General features: G+C 47.8%; 1 long non-coding RNA gene across 2 annotated transcripts in view; it reads left to right on the forward strand.

Annotated features, from left to right (window-relative positions):
- Positions 1 to 1,526: 1,526 nt before the first annotated feature.
- LOC128407106 (uncharacterized) overlaps positions 1,527 to 19,467 on the forward strand; it is a 50,737-nt gene continuing 32,796 nt past the window's right edge. The window contains exon 1 of one of the 2 annotated variants that reach the window (XR_008328718.1): positions 1,527 to 1,594. This is a non-coding gene — a long non-coding RNA (uncharacterized LOC128407106). Of the gene's footprint in view, positions 1,595 to 7,675; positions 7,777 to 19,467 lie in introns of those variants that run through there. The other variant, XR_008328717.1, reaches the window with a different exon arrangement.

Below are 19,467 nucleotides of genomic sequence, written 5' to 3' on the forward strand. Positions count from 1 at the left end.
GATGCGAACGGGATCTGTTCCGGAGCCCCGTTCACATCCTGAACACAACACAAGACGCGACGGTGCGTCTGTGTGTGCGGGTGGCGTTTTGCTGCTTCCGCGCATACGCGTGACGCCATTTTGAGCGTCTGTGCATGTGTGAGCGGCGAAACCCAGAAGTAACGTGCTCCGTTACTTCTCCGTAACTTAAATGCGCTCAACCCGAAGCTCATTCAACCCGAGGTATGACTATAGTGTCGTTTTTCTGAAAAAAGAAGTGCTGGAATTCACCATGAACTTCTCCCTTGTTCTCTTAGAATGGCAATGGTGCCCACCTGAGGGGTGCTGCAGCTGAGCTCCAGTGAGCTCTGACTGAAAAAAAGGCTCGTATATGCAGTGGTACCTTGGTTATCAAACAGAATGCATTTCGGGAGTCCGTTCGACTCCTAGAACCGTATGAAAAACAAAGTTCGGCTTCCGATTGGCAGCAGGAGTGTCTTGCAGCTAATCGGAAGCTGCGCCGGATGTTTGGCTTCCAAAAATCATTCAGAAACCGGAACACTCACTTCCGGGGTTTGATCGTTCGGGAGCCGATTTGTTTGGGAGCCAAGGTACGACTGCACAGTATATAATATTACAGGTACGACTGTACAGTATATAATATTTGTGCTCTGACAGCACATAGGCTAAAAATACTATACAGTCATATCTTGGGTTACAGACGCTTCAGGTTGCGTTTTTTTGGGTTAGGTAAAGGGATCACTGACCATTAGGTCCAGTCATGACCGACTCTGGGGTTGTGGCGCTCATCTCGCTTTATTAGCCGAGGGAGCCGGTGTACAGCTTCTGGGTCATGTGGCCAGCATGACTAAGCCGCTTCTGGCGAACCAGAGCAGCGCACGGAAACACCGTTTACCTTCCCGCTGGAGGAGTACCTATTTATCTACTTGCACTTTGATGTGCTTTCGAACTGCTAGGTTGGCAAGAGCAGGGACCGAGCAACTGGAGCTCACCCTGTCACGGGGATTCGAACCGCCGACCTTCTGATTGGCAAGCCCAAGGCTCAGTGATTCAACTCACAGCGCCACCCGCATTTTTTGGGTTACAGACTGCCAAAACCCGGAAGTACCAGAATGGGTTACTTCAGGGTTTCAGCAGTCGCTTGTGCTCAAAAGCGCTAAATTGCACTTTGCGCATGCGCAGACGCATCACTGCGGGTTGCGAACGTGCCTCCCACATGGATCACGTTCGCAAACCCGTGCGTCCACTGTATATCCACACACATATAATGAACTCCCCCAGAAACGGACAATAAGGGAGAATTAAGACAAGCTGTTCAAAGGATTTTAAGCAGTTCACCCATAAGCCCCCAGCCTCAGTCAGCAGGAAGCAATAAAACAGGCTGAGACTGCAAGTACTGTAGGTAGATTTTTCTTAACAATGGAAGAGGCCTTTGCTGAATAGGGCAGACCTTTGAGTAAACATTACAAAAGGGTCTTAGCCTATAGAAAGTGTTCTGAGGACCGCCTTTTTCATCCCACTTTCAGCTAAGTGCCGAAGAGAAGCGGCTCAGCGGTGCTGAAGGACACCAACGTAGAAGCAGTCTTAACTCCAGGTAAGTGTGCAGGATTGCAGCCGCATGCAGAGCTTATTGAAACTCGCTTCTTGGGGTGGCACTGTACAAATTCACTCCTGAAAATGCCCCCAGGAGGGGGGCCAGATTGCCTCTTGGGACATGCCTTCCTGGTGCTTGTCTGGTTTGTTTTGACAAGTCACATTTTAAGCTGTTCTCTGTGCCTCTCAGGTATGGAAAGGGATTTGCAAAGGCTAGTTTCACATGTGGCATTTAGGTCACAGTGCCAAACAAACTAGAAGCAAAACTAGTTTTATTTTTGAGTAAGCAAGCTTCTCTAATGTGAGATTCCGGGCACTTTACCCAGGGTCCATGTTTACTTTTGGAATGTGGCACAGCGGAGACTCTGGTGTCTTTAGGATATATGGTTTATTTACACATATATACAACCTGAGTCTACGATGGAGGGGTTCACAGCATCAACACCCTGAAAGAGTCTTGTTTCTCCTATAGCCGCAGCCTTGGATTCAAACAGAAATCAAGCATGGCTCTGCCTCTCTGTCTTCTTCCAACTTGAGGCTTAACATCTGGCCCACATCACTGCCAACTCCCAACCTAGGCTTTGTCCTTCTAATTCTGACGTCTAGCACAGAGCTCCCTCTCCTTTGTTCTCTTAATGGCCCATCACCAAGGCGATCACCTTGACACAGGAAGCTAAAAAGGCAAAGGTAAAGGGACCCCAACCATTAGGTTCAGTTGTGACCGACACTGGGGTTGGCCGAGGAAGCCGGTGCACAGCTTCCGGGTCATGTGGCCAGCATGACTAAGCCGCTTCTGGCGAACCAGAGCAGCGCACGGAAACACCGTTTACCTTCCCGCCGGAGTGGTACCTATTTATCTACTTGCACTTTGACGTGCTTTCGAACTGCTAGGTTGGCAGGAGCTGGGACCGAGCAACGGGAGCTCACCCCATCATGCGGATTCGAACCATCGACCTTCTGATCAGCAAGTCCTAGGCTCTGTGGTTTTACCCACAGCACCACCCACGTCCCACGAAGCTAGCCTGGCTTATATTTTAACACTTGCTGGTTCCAGGGTTTAGACGGACTTTGCGTGCAGCCTACTTCCCCCGCCCCTGCAACTCATAACAATATAATCAGCAGTGGCCCGGTGCCCCTTCGGACTGGTAGGGCAGAAGGCGGGGAGGCTAACAGTAGGTGGCGCCAGAGCTAATGGCAGGCAGAGCCAAATCATGCTAGTTTTGTCCCCCCACCCCTCCTCCCTGCTGAGCTCTGCACTCCACTGTCCGAAATCCGTGTGACATGGGAGCTGGTTGCAGGTTTTTGCGGTGGCACCACACTCCCCAAAGCACAACGTGTGGTTCAGATCTGTGGCTTCTGCCAGAGATGCAGCCCACAAGGCCCTTTGTTGTTGTTGTTTAGTCGTGTCCGACTCTTCGTGACCCCCTGGACCAGAGCACGCCAGGCACTCCTGTCTTCCACTGCCTCCCGCAGTTTGGTCAAACTCATGCTGGTAGCTTCGAGAACACTGTCCAACCATCTCGTCCTCTGTCGTCCCCTTCTCCTTGTGCCCTCCATCTTTCCCAACATCAGGGTCTTTTCCAGGGAGTCTTCTCTTCTCATGAGGTGGCCAAAGTACTAGAGCCTCAGCTTCAGGATCTGTCCTTCCAGTGAGCACTCAGGGCTGATTTCTTTAAGAATGGAGAGGTTTGATCTTCTTGCAGACCATGGGACTCTGAAGAGTCTCCTCCCTTTACACCTTCGCTTTGTAATTTAGCTTCTGCGAGAGGTCCGCTCTTTGTCGGCTGAGGATGTTCTCGCACGTGGTGTTAGAAACACCTCCTGGCACACAAAAAAAGCACGTGCGCTGCATTGTGAACATTGGTAATGCGAGGCCGGCCGGCATGCATGGTTTGCCTTCTCATTTCACACCAGATTGAAGTATCGCATAGGAAAATGTTGTGGTGCAGGCACCTGCGTATTGAGGGCGGAGTGGGTTGTGTTGCTTACGGCGAGTGATGTTATGGGCACTAGCCAAAAGGTGCTGCTGGTGTGTGCAACCTCATTTCAGGCTGTAAACTGTATCACAATGACCTGTTAATCGCTGGGTGATTAATTAATTGATTAAAAAATGTGCAGATGGGAAGTTGTACAGTCACAGGGGAGAACTGCGGTTGCTGTGTATCAGGTGCAATATGCAAAGTCTTTCAGTGCAATCCAGATTACAGCACAAAATGTTAAACGAGGGCAAGGAAACTGTAACCCAGAACCTTGTTCCTATTTTGTCTTTTGGAGAAATTGTTGAGGATGTTGAAAGGTTGCTGCTGTAGAACTGCCATTCTTCAGATTTGAGGCTCTTCCTTTGGCTCTGGAAGTTAAGATCTCTTAGATGTCGCATCTAGCACGCATGCAGCAACTTGGAGGCTGCTACTGAGGCAAAAATAAATAAATCAGAAATTTCGGTTGGTTCAGAATATGGGCTGCTAACTGGGACCTGCTGTACAGAGCCTATTTTGCCAGTATTTAAAATCCTTTCCTAATTAAAAGTGATGCTATTAAGCTAAGCTCTATCTGGGTCCAGAAGGGACGCGGGTGGCGCTGTGAGTTAAACCACAGAGCCTAGGACTTGCTGATCAGAAGGTCAGTGGTTCGAATCCCTGCGACGGGGTGAGCTCCCGTTGCTCTGTCCCTGCTCCTGCCAAGCTAGCAGTTCGAAAGCACCCAAAAAAGTGAAAGTAGATAAATAGGTACCGCTCCGGCGGGAAACGGCATTTTCGTGCGCTCCTCTGGTTCGCCAGAACCGGCTTAGTATTGCTGGCCACATGACCCGGAAGCTGTACGCTGGCTCCCTCGGCCAATAAAGTGAGATGAGCGCTGCAACCCCAGATTCGGTCACGAGTGGACCTAATGGTCAGGGGTCCCTTTACCTTTATCTGGGCCCAGTGGTTGTGAGGTCTCACCTTTTCCTGCATGGACTAGACCAGCGTTTCCCAAACTTGGGTCTCCAGCTGTTTTTGTACTACGATTCCCATCCCTGACCACCAGTCCTGCTAGTTAAGGATGATAGGAGTTGTAGTCCAAAAAGACCCAAGTTTGGGAAACCCTGGACTCTGACAACCTGTTCCACGTGCCCTACCTTAAGCTGTGGCTATCCAGGACAGGACCTTTCATGTGGTGGCACCCTGAGTGTTTTGACAACCTTCCCGTGCATATCTGCCTGGCTTGCATCAACAATGTTCTCTTCCAGGCACCGTTCTGTTCTCTTGAACCTTTTAGAGCAAATAATATGTTCCTGTCTTTCCCATTTTCAATTTCTTCTATTTGTATCTCTTTACAGATTTGGGTGGTGTTTTGTTTCCATTAAAATATTTTATCTTCGCATTGTTTTAGAAGCTGCATGTACATCACCTTGAAGATCTATGGATGGATCTATAGATCTATAACCATTTGTTAAATACAGTGGTACCTCAGGTTAAGTACTTAATTCGTTCCGGAGGTCCGTTCTTAACCGGAAACTGTTCTTAACCTGAAGCGCCATTTTAGCTAATGGGGCCTCCTGCTGCTGCCGCGCCGCCGGAGCACGATTTCTGTTCTCATCCTGAAGCAAAGTTCTAAACCTGAGGTAATATTTCTGGGTTGGCGGAGTCTGTAACCTGAAGCGTATGTAACCTGAAGCATATGTAACCTGAGGTACCACTGTAGTTATAGAGAAGGCAGCCTATGGCACCCCTGGAATTCCCGGCAATTTTCCTTTTGAATTGTTGCTGCAGGACAATTAAGTTTTTCTGGGTCGGCTTTAACAAAACCAGCGCTTCAGATTTAAAACAATGAAAGGCAAGCGTTTGCAGAGAGCTTTGTAATAACACTTCTCCACAAAATGCAGGACTTTTCAGTTGTTCCGTGTGCTTGCTGGGGAGAAATGACTGGTGGGAGACAACACCTCCAAACCACAATCTTGCTAAGCATGACGTGATATGTTACCTATAGTTGTGTGGTTCCATTTTTCTGCAGCCCCCGAGGTTGCAATCTGAAGCGGAAGACTGGCACAGGAAGAGGGAGAGGAGCTTCTAAACTCTTACCTCCCAGACTCCTTTCCCACCATCACCACCACTGAAAATCACACATGCCCACAGACGTCTTCTCCTCACTGTGGAAAAGACGTGTGTACCTATGTATGTTTCCTACCACAGCGGGGCTCAAAGCAGCTCGGAGGCTGGCGGTTTTCGGCAGGAAAGAACAGCTCCAGGGGAAAGGGTTAAGAAACCCCTCTCCCCTAAGGGAAGGGCCATGGCTGAGTCACAGGGGAAGGGGCAGCGCAACTGCTTTCCTGTACACAAGGTTCCAGATTTGGCATCTCCAGGTGGGGCTAGGAGAAACCGCTGCCCCAAAGCTTGGAGAGTCACCACTAGTTATTGCATAAAAAGGTAAAGGGACCCCTGACCATTAGGTCCAGTCGTGGCCGACTCTGGGGTTGCGGCGCTCATGTCGCTTTATTGGCCGAGGGAGCCGGCGTACAGCTTCCGGGTCATGTGGCCAGCATGACTAAGCCGCTTCTGGCGAACCAGAGCAGCGCACGGAAACGCCATTTACCTTCCCGCTGGAGCCGTACCTATTTATCTACTTGCACTTTGACGTGCTTTCGAACTGCTAGGTTTCCAGGAGCAGGCACCAAGCAACCGGAGTTCACCCCATCGCGGGGATTCAAACCACCGACCTTCTGATCGGCAAGTCCTAGGCTCTGTGGTTTAACCCACAGCGCCACCCGCGTCCAGTTATTGCATACCCTTCCAACATTTCTCTGAAGAAAATAGGAATATCCTATTCAATAATAATAATAATAATAATAATAATAATAATATTTTATTATTTATACCTCGCCCATCTGGCTGGGTTTCCCCAGCCACTCTGGGTGGCTTCCAACAGAATATTAAAATACAATAGTTTATTAAACCTTAAAAGCTTCCCTAAACAGGGCTGCCTTCAGATGTCTTCTAAAAGTCTGGTATTTGTTTTTCTCTTTGACATCTGGTGGGAGGGCGTTCCACAGGGTGGGCGCCACTACCGAGAAGGCCCTCTGCCTGGTTCCCTGTAACTTGGCTTCTCGCAGCGAGGGAACCGCCAGAAGGCCCTCGGAGCTGGACCTCAGTGTCCCGGCAGAACGATGGGGGTGGAGACGCTCCTTCAGGTAATAGGTAAAAAAAGGTAAAGGTAAAGGACCCCTGGACGGTTAAGTCCAGTCAAAGGTGACTATGGGGTGCAGCACTCATCTCACTTTAGGCCGAGGGAGCCGGCATTTGTCCACAGACAGCTTTCCGGGTCATGTGGCCAGCATGACTGAACCGCTTCTGGCACAACGGGACACCGTGACGGAAGCCAAAGGACACGGAAACACCGTTTACCTTCCCGCTGCAGTGGTACCTATTTATCTACTTGCGCTGATGTGCTTTTGAACTGCTAGGTTGGCAGAAGGCTGGGACACAGCAATGGGAGCTCACCCCTTCATGGGGATTCGAACCGCTGACCTTCTGGTCGCCACCCTAAGAGGCTCAGTGGTTTAGACCCTTGCCATTGTTCTTTTGTTGGTATTTCCTCTGTCTTCCAAGGTTGTGCTAATATAATTCTTGCCGCTGTTGCTGCATACATAAATAATTTCCAATTTTCTTTTTTTTAAATCTTGAGACCACTTGAGTCTCGTGTGACACAAATAGATCCACAAATATCCCCGAGAGACATACCTGCTCCTTCCAAGGGAGTGTAACCCCATCCAGAGCAGGCGACACATCGCAACCATCCGGTCTGAGGGCCGCCCACCAACAGCCCTTCCGTCTAGTCTAGATTCGGTTTCAGTTTCTCAGCTTTCTGAGGCAAGACATCGATCTGTCACATCCACACAGCGCAGCCCAGAAAGTTTCCGGCTGCAGAGGTTTCCATCTTAGTCCTTTGGACGAGTTAGGTATACAGCCGTCTGTACCTCGGAAGTCGGAACGCCTTGTGACTCAAACGTTTTTGGCTCCCAAACTCCGCAAACCCGGAAGCGACTGTTCTGGTTTGCAGACGTTCTTTGGACCCGAACATCCGGCGCAGCTTCCGATTGGCTGCAGGAGTACGGAGGACATGAGCACAGCCGCACTCTTGTGAATCCTAGCAACTGGTCTTCAGAGGCATGTCTTCCATCTCCAGCACTGAAGGCAGAAAATAGCCACTGTAAGTATGCCGGGAGCGGAAGAACTGCAGCAAACATTGCCTCCACCCCCCATCTAGCAGAAATCCCAGTGTGATTCAAGTATCAGCTTATCAAAATGTTCAGGGGCGATTCTCTGCTCCAGTGTGCTAACCCCAGACTCTCCAAGTGTCCCTATTTTCCAGGGACAGTCCCGGGTTTGCAGAAGCCTTCTCCTTCTCTAATTTGATTTTGGAATGTGCTGCTTTTCCTTAGGGCATCCCTGTTTTCACAGGAGAAATGTTGGAAGGTACAGTAAAAGGTAGGGACAAGGGTGGCACTGTGGGTTAAACCACAGAGCCTAGGACTTGCCGATCAGAAGGTTGGCGGTTCGAATCCCCGCGATGGGGTGAACTCCCGTTGCTCGGTCCCTGCTCCTGCCAACCTAGCAGTTCGAAAGCACGTCAAAGTGCAAGTAGATAAATAGGTACTGCTCTGGCGGGAAGGTAAACAGCGTTTCTGTGCGCTGCTCTGGTTCGCCAGAAGCGGCTTAGTCATGCTGGCCACATGACCCGGAAGCTGTACACCGGCTCCCTCGGCCAATAAAACGAGATGAGCGCCGCAACCCCAGAGTCGGTCACGACTGGACCTAATGGTCAGGGGTCCCTTTACCTTTACCTTACAGTAAAAGGTAAAGGTACCCCTGACTATTAGGTCCAGATAAACAAGCTATAGCTTAGGGCCCCACTCTCTTGGGGCCCTCCCAAAAATGGAAAGGAAAAACAACTGGATGTACATTTCCAAGATATAAGATAAAAAAACACCCAAATAAAATAAAACCTACATACAGCAACAGTGTTTTGTGTTGCATAGGCTCCTATGATGTAAGTAATGGGCCCCGCCTGCTAGCCTGCTCCCTAAAATATCACTGGTTTGCTCATTTCTATATATAGGGTGCCTACATTCTGCATGTGCAAATGGCTTTAGATACCTATTAATAAAGGTAAAGGTAAAGGACCCCTGACAGTTAAGTCCAGTCGCGAACGACTCTGGGGTTGCGGTGCTCATCTCGCTTTACTGACCGTGGGAGCCGACGTTTGTCTGCAGACAGCTTCCGGGTCATGTGGCCAGCATGACTAAAGCGCTTCTGGCAAAACCAGAGCAGCGCACAGAAGCACTGTTTTCCTTCCCGCCAGAGCGGTACCTATTTATCTACTTGCACTTTGATGGGCTTTCGAACTGCTAGGTTGGCAGGAGCAGGGACCAAGCAACGGGAGCTCACCCCGTTGCAGGGATTCGAACTGCCGACCTTCTAATCAGCAAGCCCTAGGCTCTGTGGTTTAGACCACAGCGCCACCCGTGACCCCAGGAAGGTACAGTAGGATGTCCCTATTTTCATCAGAGAAATGTTGGAGGGTATGTTATAAGAGGACAAGGGAGGCATTCATGGTGAGTTCTGGTACCTACATTTCTATAAAAATAGCACTGGTTATAGAACCATGAGCATCCATTTCATCTGAATGAACAATTAGTTCATTCCACACCTTTAAATGCATTTCTCCATCACTCAAGAGTACCTCCAGACTGTGACTCATTTTGCAAGAGGGGATTCAGGTGCATACAGGTGCATGTCCCTCATTTTATCAGAGAAATGTTGGAGGGTATGGAATAGGGCGTCCCCAGGTGGGACTTGATGGAACTCAGTTCTGGCACCTCTCAGGTGGGCGCCATTGAGGTGAGTCCTGTCACCTCTTTTTCAAGAAAAATAGCACTGGGCATCCCTATTTTCATCAGAGAAATGTTGGAGGGTATGCAACCCTGTAGGAAAGGCCACTAGTCCCAGGGAACATGTCCTTGTTCTTTCTCTCTGCCGCCGCCACCTGCCAAGGACTAAGGGAAAGGGATTCGCACAGCCGTACGGTGGTCTCATCAATTTCTTACAAAGGATGCACGTCCCTTGGGCCTGAAGCAAGGTGGATAAAAATCAATGATTTTTTAAAAGTATAAAAATCGGGATTTTTTTTATTGATTTAAATCATATTTTTTAAATTTAAATTAGATTTTTAAAATAAAATTCTTTTGGAGGATAAATCTTTCTAAAGATTTTCTATTTAGGTTACATTATAGTCCAAAGGCTAAGGAAATAAGGACTTGTTTTAAGTTTTTTGTGTGTGCTAAAACTCAGTCTAAGTTTTTGTTTTTTTTTAAAAAGGTTTAACCGCATCAGTTAACAAACATGGATACATATGCTATGATGTTATTGCTTTAGTTAAATAAACTGTTTAAATTGTTATTAAGGAAATGATTATTTTTCTCCTTCCAATAAAGTACAGCAGAAAAGTTTTCCAGATATAAATAAGTTAACTTAATTAAACCTCAAATAATTTCATAGTTATCTATGTATTTCTAATAGTATAACCAAATCAGTAATTTTTGATCTCACTTTAAAAGCTACTCTGAAAATTTATTATTCCAAAAACAAAACCTTCATCTGGTTGTAAATAAGATTATACAAGCAAGAATGAGTTTTTCTGTAACATATATATATATATATATATATATATATATATATATATATATATGTGTGTGTGTGTGTGTGTGTGTGTGTTCTAAATCAAGTCTTATTGACTAGTGATTTAAATCAGGTCTTACTGACTAATGATTTAAATCAATAATAATAATAATAATTTACTATTTGTACCCCGCCCATCTGGCTGGGTTTCCCCAGCCACTCTGGGCGGCTTCCATAGAAACCAAAAATACACTAAAATATCACAGATTAAAAACTTCCCTGAACAGGGCTGCCTTAAGATGTCTTCTGAATGTCAGGTAGTTATTTATCGCTTTGACATCTGATGGGAGGGCGTTCCACAGGGCGGGTGCCACTACCGAGAAGGCCCTCTGCCTGGTTCCCTGTAGCTTTGCTTCTCACAATGAGGGAACCGCCAGAAGGCCCTCGGCGCTGGACCTCAGCGTCCGGGCAGAACGATGCGGGTGGAGACGCTCTTTCAGGTATCGTATCAAATTGATCCACCCAAAAATCCACCCTGGCCTGAAGTCATTTCTTTGCAGGAGTTGGGGGCCCAGGCTTTAGTTGAAATGCTGTGGAGTTGTAAGGATAAAGAAGCAGGAAATAAGAGCTGGAACTTGAAGAAAATAAACGATCACTGTTTGTTTCTGGGATCGGTATTGCATATGCAATATTGAACCAGGATTATCTTTCTCTAGCTTCAGCAAGGCTGTGCTGTACTGCCCTCGTGTGGTGAGAGCTTTAATTAAACCTGAGTAGGATTTCTAGACGCAGTTCTGTATTATCCGACAGCTACTGCAGAATGAGGAACTGTGTTAGGACCACAGTACTGTATCACAATTATTCCCCCCCCCATTATATTTTATTAAGTTTCAACATTTTTAACATATACAATCAAAACACAATTATGTCTTTTTCTCTTGTTTTCATTGATTTCCCACCCCAATTTCTGTGGAGAAGCAGATACACAAATATATGATGGGGGACACCCGGCTCACCAGTAAAGGTAAAGGTAAAGGGACCCCTGACTATTAGGTCCAGTCGTGGCCGACTCTGGGGTTGCAGCGCTTATCTCACTTTATTGGCCGAGGGAGCTGGCGTACAGCTTCTGGATCATGTGGCGAGCATGACTAAGCCGCTTCTGGTGAACCAGAGCAGCACACGGAAAAGCCGTTTACCTTCCCGCCGGAGCGGTACCTATTTATCTACTTTTACTTTGACATGCTTTCGAACTGCTAGGTTGGCAGGAGCAGGGACTGAGCAATGGGAGCTCCCCCGTCGCGGGGATTCGAACCGCCGACCTTCTGATCAGCAAGTCCTAGGCTCTGTGGTTTAACCCACAGCCTCAGTAGTACATGCAAAAAGGATCTAGGTGGACTTAGGATAAAATATAGCTAATGCTATCCTAGGATGCAGCAACAGAAGTATAGTGTTCAGATCAAGGGAAGTCAAAGTCCTGCAATATTCTGCTTTGGTCAGATCACCCCTGGAGTACTGTGTCCAGTTCTGGGCAGCACAATTTAAAAAGGATATTGATAAGCTGGAACTGGGACGCGGGTGGCGCTGTGGTCTAAACCACTGAGATTTGGGCTTGCCGATCTGAAGGTCAGCTGTTCGAATCCCTGCGACGGGGTGAGTTCATGTTGTTTGGTCCCCGATCCTGGCAACAGCACCCCAAAGGGGGCAGCTGGGCCTCCGGCCAGCCTAGTTCCGTACAGGCAGGAACGCACAGATTCCAGGGTGTCATAGATGCTGGGGTCTTTAACCACGATCCCTAGCAGGGAAGAAGGGTTCCAGTTAATAATAATAATAATTTATTATTTACACCCCGCCCATCTGGCTGGGTTTCCCCAGCCACTCTGGGCGGCTTCAAACAGAATATTAAAATACAATAATCCTTCAAACATTAAAAGCTTCCCTAAACAGGGCTGCCTTCAGATGTCTTCTAAAAGTCAGATAGTTGTTTATTTCCTTGACATCTGATGGGAGGGCATTCCACAGGGTGGGTGCCACTCCCGAGAAGGCCCTCTGCCTGGTTCCCTGTAACTTGACTTCTCGCAGCGAGGGAACTGTCAGAAGGCCCTTGGCACTGGATCTCAGTGTCTGGGCAGAACAATGGGGATGGAGATGCTCCTTCAGGTATACTGGGCCGAGGTCGTTTAGGGCTTTAAATGTCAGCACCAACACTTTCAATTGTGCTTGGAAATGTACTGGGAGCCAATGCAGATCTCTCAGAACCGGTGTTATGTGGTCCTGGCGGCTGCTCCCAGTCACCAGTCTGGCTGCCGCATTCTGGATTAATTGCAGTTTCCGGGTCACCTTCAAAGGTAGAGCGCATTGCAGTAGTCCAAGCGGGAGATAACTAGAAGACCTTACCTGGAAGACCTCGGTCAACTACGCAATCTTTGCTGCTCGGCTTGCCCAAGGCTTAGAGGAGGCGGTAGCTCTGACACCAGGCAGATGGCACTCAGAAGCCTTGTTTATTGCCACATCGGAGAATCTGACTCATCAGAGACCCTTGGAAGCCCAGCTGGCCCCAGATGACGACGAGGCAAACTGGTGAGAATCCATGTTGCGGATGGACTAGCAAACTTTCCCAGCTCTTGATCCTTCTAAGGGGGAGTTTATCTTGCACCATTTTAAATAATTTCATTCAATCTGAGACCAAGTCCCTTTGAATGGCATAATCTTCCTGGCTCTGGAAGGTCGTTGAGCAATTATGTCCAGTTGTGGAAAAACATGGTTTTGTTCTTTCCGTTGTTGAATATTTTCTGTAATCTTGCATCAATAAAAAAGGTGTGGGGTTTTGCTTACAAACAGGATTACTCTTATCCATCTTCTCTCTGTTGCTGTTGTTGTTGTTTTCTTTTGTCTATGCAAAAAATCAGTACAATGGTACGTCGGAAGTCAAACGGAATCTGTTCTGGAAGTTCCTTCGACTTCCAAATCGTTTGGAAGCCGCGTCGGACATTCGCGTTCCAAAGAACATTTGCAAACCAGAAGACTCACTTCCAGGTTTGCAGCGTTTGGGAGCCAAAACGTTGGACTCGCAAGGCGTTCTGCATCCAAGGTCCGGCTGTAATTATCTTTCTAGCATCACTGCTGCATTTGTCACTTTGACCAGCAGATGGTGCCAGAGAAGACCTGTTTGTTATATTGTCTAAGGCAGGGGTCCTTTTTCAGCCTTGGGCTTGTCCACCATCACTCAGACCTTGTGGGGAGCCGGACCATATTTTTTGGGGGGAAATGAACGAATGCACCACAAATAACCCAGAGAAGCATTTTAAAGAAAAGGACACATTCTACTCATTCTACTCATGTAAAAATACGCTGATTCCCGGACCGTCCGCGGGCTGGATTGAGAAGGCGATTGGGCCGCATCCGGCCCATGAACCTTAGGTTGTCTACCCCTGGTCTAAGGCAGCTTTTACTGCCTTGTGTGTATTGGATAACTGCTGACTTGCGTGTGGTTCCAAAGATTGCAATAGTTTGAACACTTGGCACGTTTTATGTGTGTGTTTTGTACCACTTCATGCCAACGTTGCCAGCGAAAGAAGAGTGTCTTGTCTTTGGGCACGAGTAACATTTGAACGATGAAGCCAGCACAAAAACACACACATATTGATGTTGAGAATGGGGCAACTATTTGTCTGCCCTTAGATGAAAAATGTGGGTTACCTCCACTGAGTCGTACTCAAAGCAGACCCCCCCCAACCCGAAATGAATGAACCTAAGTTAATCATGCCCATTATCTTCAACTGGTCTACTCTGAGTAGGATCAGCATTGGCAACAGCCCTGCGCTATGCATCTTGCACATGGAATCATAGAATGGTAGATTTGGAAGAGACCCTGAGGTTCGTTCTAGTCCAACGCCCTGCAGTGCAGGAATATGCAGGTGTCTCACTTGGGGATCGAACCTACAACCTTGGCTTTATTAGCAGCAGGCTATTGCGAGTGACGATGTGGTCGAAACCACTGAGTCTCTTGGGCTTCTCGATCCGAAGGTCGGTGGTTTGAATCCTCACAACGGAGTGAGCTTCCGTTACTCTGTCTCAGCTCCTGCCAATCTAGCAGTTCGAAAGCACACCAGTGCAAGTAGATAAATAGCTACCACTGCGACAGGAAGGTAAATGGCGTTTCCATGCGCTCTGGTTTCTGTCACGGTGTTCCACTGTGCCAGAAGCGGTTTAGTCATGCTGGCCACATGATCTGGGAAAGCTGTGGACAAACGCTGGCTCCCTTGGCCTGAAAGCGAGATGAGTGGCATAACCCCATAGTCGCCTTTGACTGGACTTAACTGCCCTGGGGTCCTTTACCTTTACCTTCCCCCCACTCACCAATTGAGCTATCTAGGCAGTGCGCCATCCACACTCAGCCATAGCATTAGGTATCCTGAGAACCAGAACTTTCACGAGACAAAAACAAAACAAGTGGCTATCTCTCATGGTTGCAGAGAAATAAGAAGGTAATGTGAAGGGATACAGAGAGGGGTAACAGGATGTATCATGTCTGGGGTTTCTGTGTTCAATCTTTACAGTTCCTGGTTGATTTCTCATTCACTAGTCCTGATGGCCCAATCCTTTTGCTTGTTTTCTTGCTTCCTTCCACTTCTGGTCCCAGCTCCTGCCAACCTAGCAGTTCGAAAGCACGTCAAAGTGCAAGTAGATAAATAGGTACCACTCTGGCAGGAAGGTAAACGGCGTTTCCGTGCGCTGCTCTGGTTCGCCAGAAGCGGCTTAGTCATGCTGGCCACATGACCCGGAAGCTGTACACCGGCTCCCTCGGCCAATAAAGCGAGATGAGCGCCGCAACCCCAGAGTCGTCCGCGACTGGACCTAATGGTCAGGGGTCCCTTTACCTTTATCGTCAAGGAAGACATCAGATCAGGCAGAACCTACCCATCCAGGCTGGTAGCCAATGGTAGCCTCTTCCTCCATGAAATTGTCTAATCCTGTTTTAAAGCTCCCAGGTGACCTGGGTTCTTCCAGATGACCTGTTGCTCAATCACCCAACCTCATTTGTCCGCAGGGCGATTGAACGATGTTTGTTATTTAATGAACATTTGTTCTGGGTTGTGGGGTTTTTTTGGGTTTTTTTTGTCAATTAATTTTTATTAGTTTTCCAAATTTTTAACAAATGAACAACAAATTTAACGCAGATTTAAAAACTGACTTTTTGTCCTCCTCCCCCTTTCAAGGTACTTCTTTCCCCTCCCTCCTGTGCTGCTTACAGTAAAATACTTTTTCTTAATTTCTAATACTTTTCCACCCACAGTTCTAATTTGTTCGCGGGGAGATGTGACTTTGCTTCCAAGCAAGCGCAACCCCACATTTCCCAGTATGTTTCTACGTCACTTTCCTTTATTGGAAAAAGTCTGATCTTTTGTGCAAAGCGAGCTTTGTTGCGCAAAACCTCCCAAATATACTATAAGAACTGCGCGCCATGAATGTGCTGGTGTTGGATAGTATCCCACCAGAAAACTGTGACAGACTTTGAAATATACTCTGAGTTGAGAGTGGATTTCATGCTCTTTATTCAGCTCATAGCGGTGAGGAGGAATGGAAGTTCCCCCAGAATGTCTGCTTTATATACATTAATTACACAATGGGCTCCAAGTGATTGGCTAATTCCATGATTCACCTGTAGGCCAATCAGGTTGCGGATTCACTTCCACCTGGAGCTGGATTGGGTGGCTACTGCGGACCAATCAGACTGCTGCATTCTGGAACCTATTGTTGTAGGACCAATCAGACTGCTTTATTCTGAATTCTATTGTTCTAGGACCAATCAGACTGCTGCATTTTGGATCCTATTCAACTCAGTACATAGCAGACTGGAAGCCCTTTTTTTTTTTTGCGATGGAAAAACGAGAGCATGTGTTCCCCAGACAGAGGCAGGGAAGGGGAGGGAAATGGTTCATGTTCAGCCCAAGATGTTCTTTAAACACAGCCTAGAATGGTCCCTCACTGCCACCGGAAAAGCTGGGGAGGGAGTTTCCAAGCAGGAATTCCACAAGATCCCACAGGAAAACAGGCAGGAAAAGAAGCTGGATGAACCTAGAGTGCGCCAAAAGAAAAAAAAAAGTCCCGGACATGTGTCCCTTTGCAGCATTCAGAATAATAGACTCAAGATGAGGTTTTGTTCTCTCTCTCTCCTCCCTCCCAAAGTCTGCCTGTTGTATTTGCTTCATTGCTGAATCTCATGCCAAAGGCACTCCATAAGTAGCTGGGGACAAGGCACAAGTGTGAGTCACAAACAGAAAACTTAAGTCGGGCTCAGATATTTCAAGGCGCTGCCCGGAAAACAGAATCTCCAAGCCTCACGCTAGCGTGAAAGGGACAGCAGTCTAGGAGGTTATTCAGAGTCCATGGCCAAAAATGAGTTAACGTAGCTCACTTGACTGCAGCTGCACTTTGAAGCGGGGAAAATTGACAATGCCTAATCTGCTGGGTCTCCCCACCCCACCCCCATTTTTATTTTATTTTTTAAAAAATCAAGTTTCTAGGCACCATCGTTATGAGGAAGAGCTTGTGAGAACACATTGATGCAGTTCAATAATAATTGCTCATTGCTGTTCAGCATGGATCTGAAGCTTATATGCTGTGTTATCAAGCCTGCTTTGTCTTACTTCGTCTTACAGTGGTACCTCAGGTTAAGTACTTAATTCATTCTGGAGGTCCATTCTTAACCTGAAACTGTTCTTAACCTGAAGCACCACTTTAGCTAATGGGGCCTCCTGCTGCCGCCGCGCTGCCAGAGCCCGATTTCTGTTCTTATCCTGAAGCAAAGTTCTTAACCTGAAACACTATTTCTGGGTTAGCGGAGTGTGTAACCTGAAGTGTATGTAACCCGAGGTAACACTGTATTAGTTTATTAAATTTCTACACAGCCCTTCAACCAAGGATCACAGGGCAGTTTACAATATAAAAACACAAAACATAGTAGCAAACAAAGAGCCAGTGTGATGTAGTGGTCAGGAGCAGTGGACTTGTAATCTGGTGAACCGGGTTCGCTTCCCCGCTCCTCCACATGCAGCTGCTGGCCAGCATGACTAAGCCACTTCTGGCAAACCAGAGCAGCACATGGAAACGCCGTTTACCTTCCCGCTGAAGCAGTACCTATTTATCTACTTGCACTGGTGTGCTTTCGAACTGCTATGTTGGCAGGAGCAGGGACTGAGCAACGGGAGCTCACCCCGTCGCGGGGATTCGAACCGCCGACCTTCTGATCGGCAAGCGCTAGGCTCTGTGGCTTTAACCCACAGCGCCACCCGCTGTCCCTTTGAGCTGTAAAAGCCAACCCCAATTTTTCCTATAACGTTGACAAGCAGGGCAGCTTCCTGTTTCCTCCTGTGTTTCCAGAGCAAAAATTCAGCATGCCTCATTGCCATGTTTTTATGCTGGATAAAGCTTGACGTTGTATTTCTACTTGTGCAGCTGTTAAAGCAGGGGTAGGTAACCTAAGGCCTGTGGGCCAGATGTGGTCCAATCGCCTGTGGACCGGCCCACGGCTGAAAAAGGTTGCTGACCCCTGTGTTAAAGGGACCTGTCAATCACAGGAGGCTGATCTCAGGTGTCAGGGAGCCTTGATTTCTAGATCAGCATTTTGGTCTCCTGAGTTTGAGTGGAAGGCCTTGAAGGAAAAGCTTCCTTGCAACTAACGATCTACGATATACAATATCTTTACTGTCATTGTCCCATGCAGAACAATGAAATTGAAAAACTACATAAAACATTCAAAAACACCTAAAAACTCTGAAACCCCATTTTAAAATACACTATTACTATAGAGACCCCTTATGCTGCGTTTAGAACCAGAATTGCATTTGGGTAGAAACTGTTTCTCAGGCGGCTAGTCCTAGTCTTTATGACCCTGTACCTTCTTCCAGAAGGCAGAAACTGAAAGAGATAATTTCAAGGGTGCGTACTATCCTACGCTATCTCTGCCGCTTTCTTATGGCACCTGGCAGCATAGATTCGATCTAAGGTGGGAAGAGTGCATCCAATTATTAATCTCTGCACTCTTTACAACCCTGGATAGCATTGTTTTTTCCCTGGCCGTGCAGCTCCCAAACCACACACACAGACCATAAGTTAATACGCTCTCCACAGTGCAATGGTAAAATGCCATCAACAGGTCCTTTGAGAGATTGTTTTTCCGGAGGATTCTCAGAAAATACAACCTCTGCTGTGCTCTCTTCATCAGAACTTTGCTGTTTTCTCCCCAGGTTAGGTCGCCTCTCAACTCCATTCCCAGAAATCGAAACACCGAGACCTGTTCCACGCACTTCCCCTCAATAATAAGTGGCTGAATATTCAATTTACATTTCCTAAAGTCCACAATGATCTCTTTTGTTTTCTTTAAGTTAAGGAATAAGTTGTTTTTCCTGCACCACTCCCCCAAGCCCTCCTCTCCAGACTGTCTCAGCGTTTCACTGCTGCCCTCCAGTTAAATCTCCAGGCATGACCAGGGTCCTGGGCGTGGGATACTCCCCGGTGCTAAATCCAGTTGCCTCCATGCCTCGCATGCCTTTGCAAACCAAGCAGAAGATGCTTGGCTGTCTGGGGCCCACTGGCCTGTCAAAATGGGTTTGCGTCTCAGGACTGCTGCGCCTGCGTTGGCAAAGCTCAGAGCCTCTGGAATGCAACTGTTGTTTCTGCCTTGGCTGGCTGTTGGAAGGCCAGGTGGGAAATGCACACACAGAGAGGCTGATGCGCACGGATCTCTGCACATGTCCACAGACATGCACGAAGGCACTGCCAGTCAGAAGCAGGCAGAATTGCATTCAGAGGAGAAGCACTTATAACCACTGGAGTTGTCTTTGCATCGATGACTGCGTAGGTAAAGGGACCACTGACCATTAGGTCCAGTGGTGGCCGACTCTGGGGTTGCGGTGCTCATCTCGCTTTATTGGCCGAGGGAGCCGGCGTATAGCTTCCGGGTCATGTGGTCAGCATGACTAAGCCGCTTCTGGCGAACCAGAGCAGCGCACGGAAACGCCGTTTACCTACCCGCCGGAGTGGTACCTATTTATCTACTTGCACTTTGACGTGCTTTTGAACTGCTAGGTTGGCAGGAGCAGGGACCGAGCAACGGGAGCTCACCCCATCATAGGGATTCGAACCGCCGACCTTCTGATCAGCAAGTCCTAGGCTCTGTGGTTTAACCCACAGCACCACCCACATCTGATGACTGCTTAGATGA

Source organism: Podarcis raffonei, chromosome 2, assembly GCF_027172205.1.
Source record: "Podarcis raffonei isolate rPodRaf1 chromosome 2, rPodRaf1.pri, whole genome shotgun sequence".
NCBI lineage: Eukaryota > Metazoa > Chordata > Lepidosauria > Squamata > Lacertidae > Podarcis > Podarcis raffonei.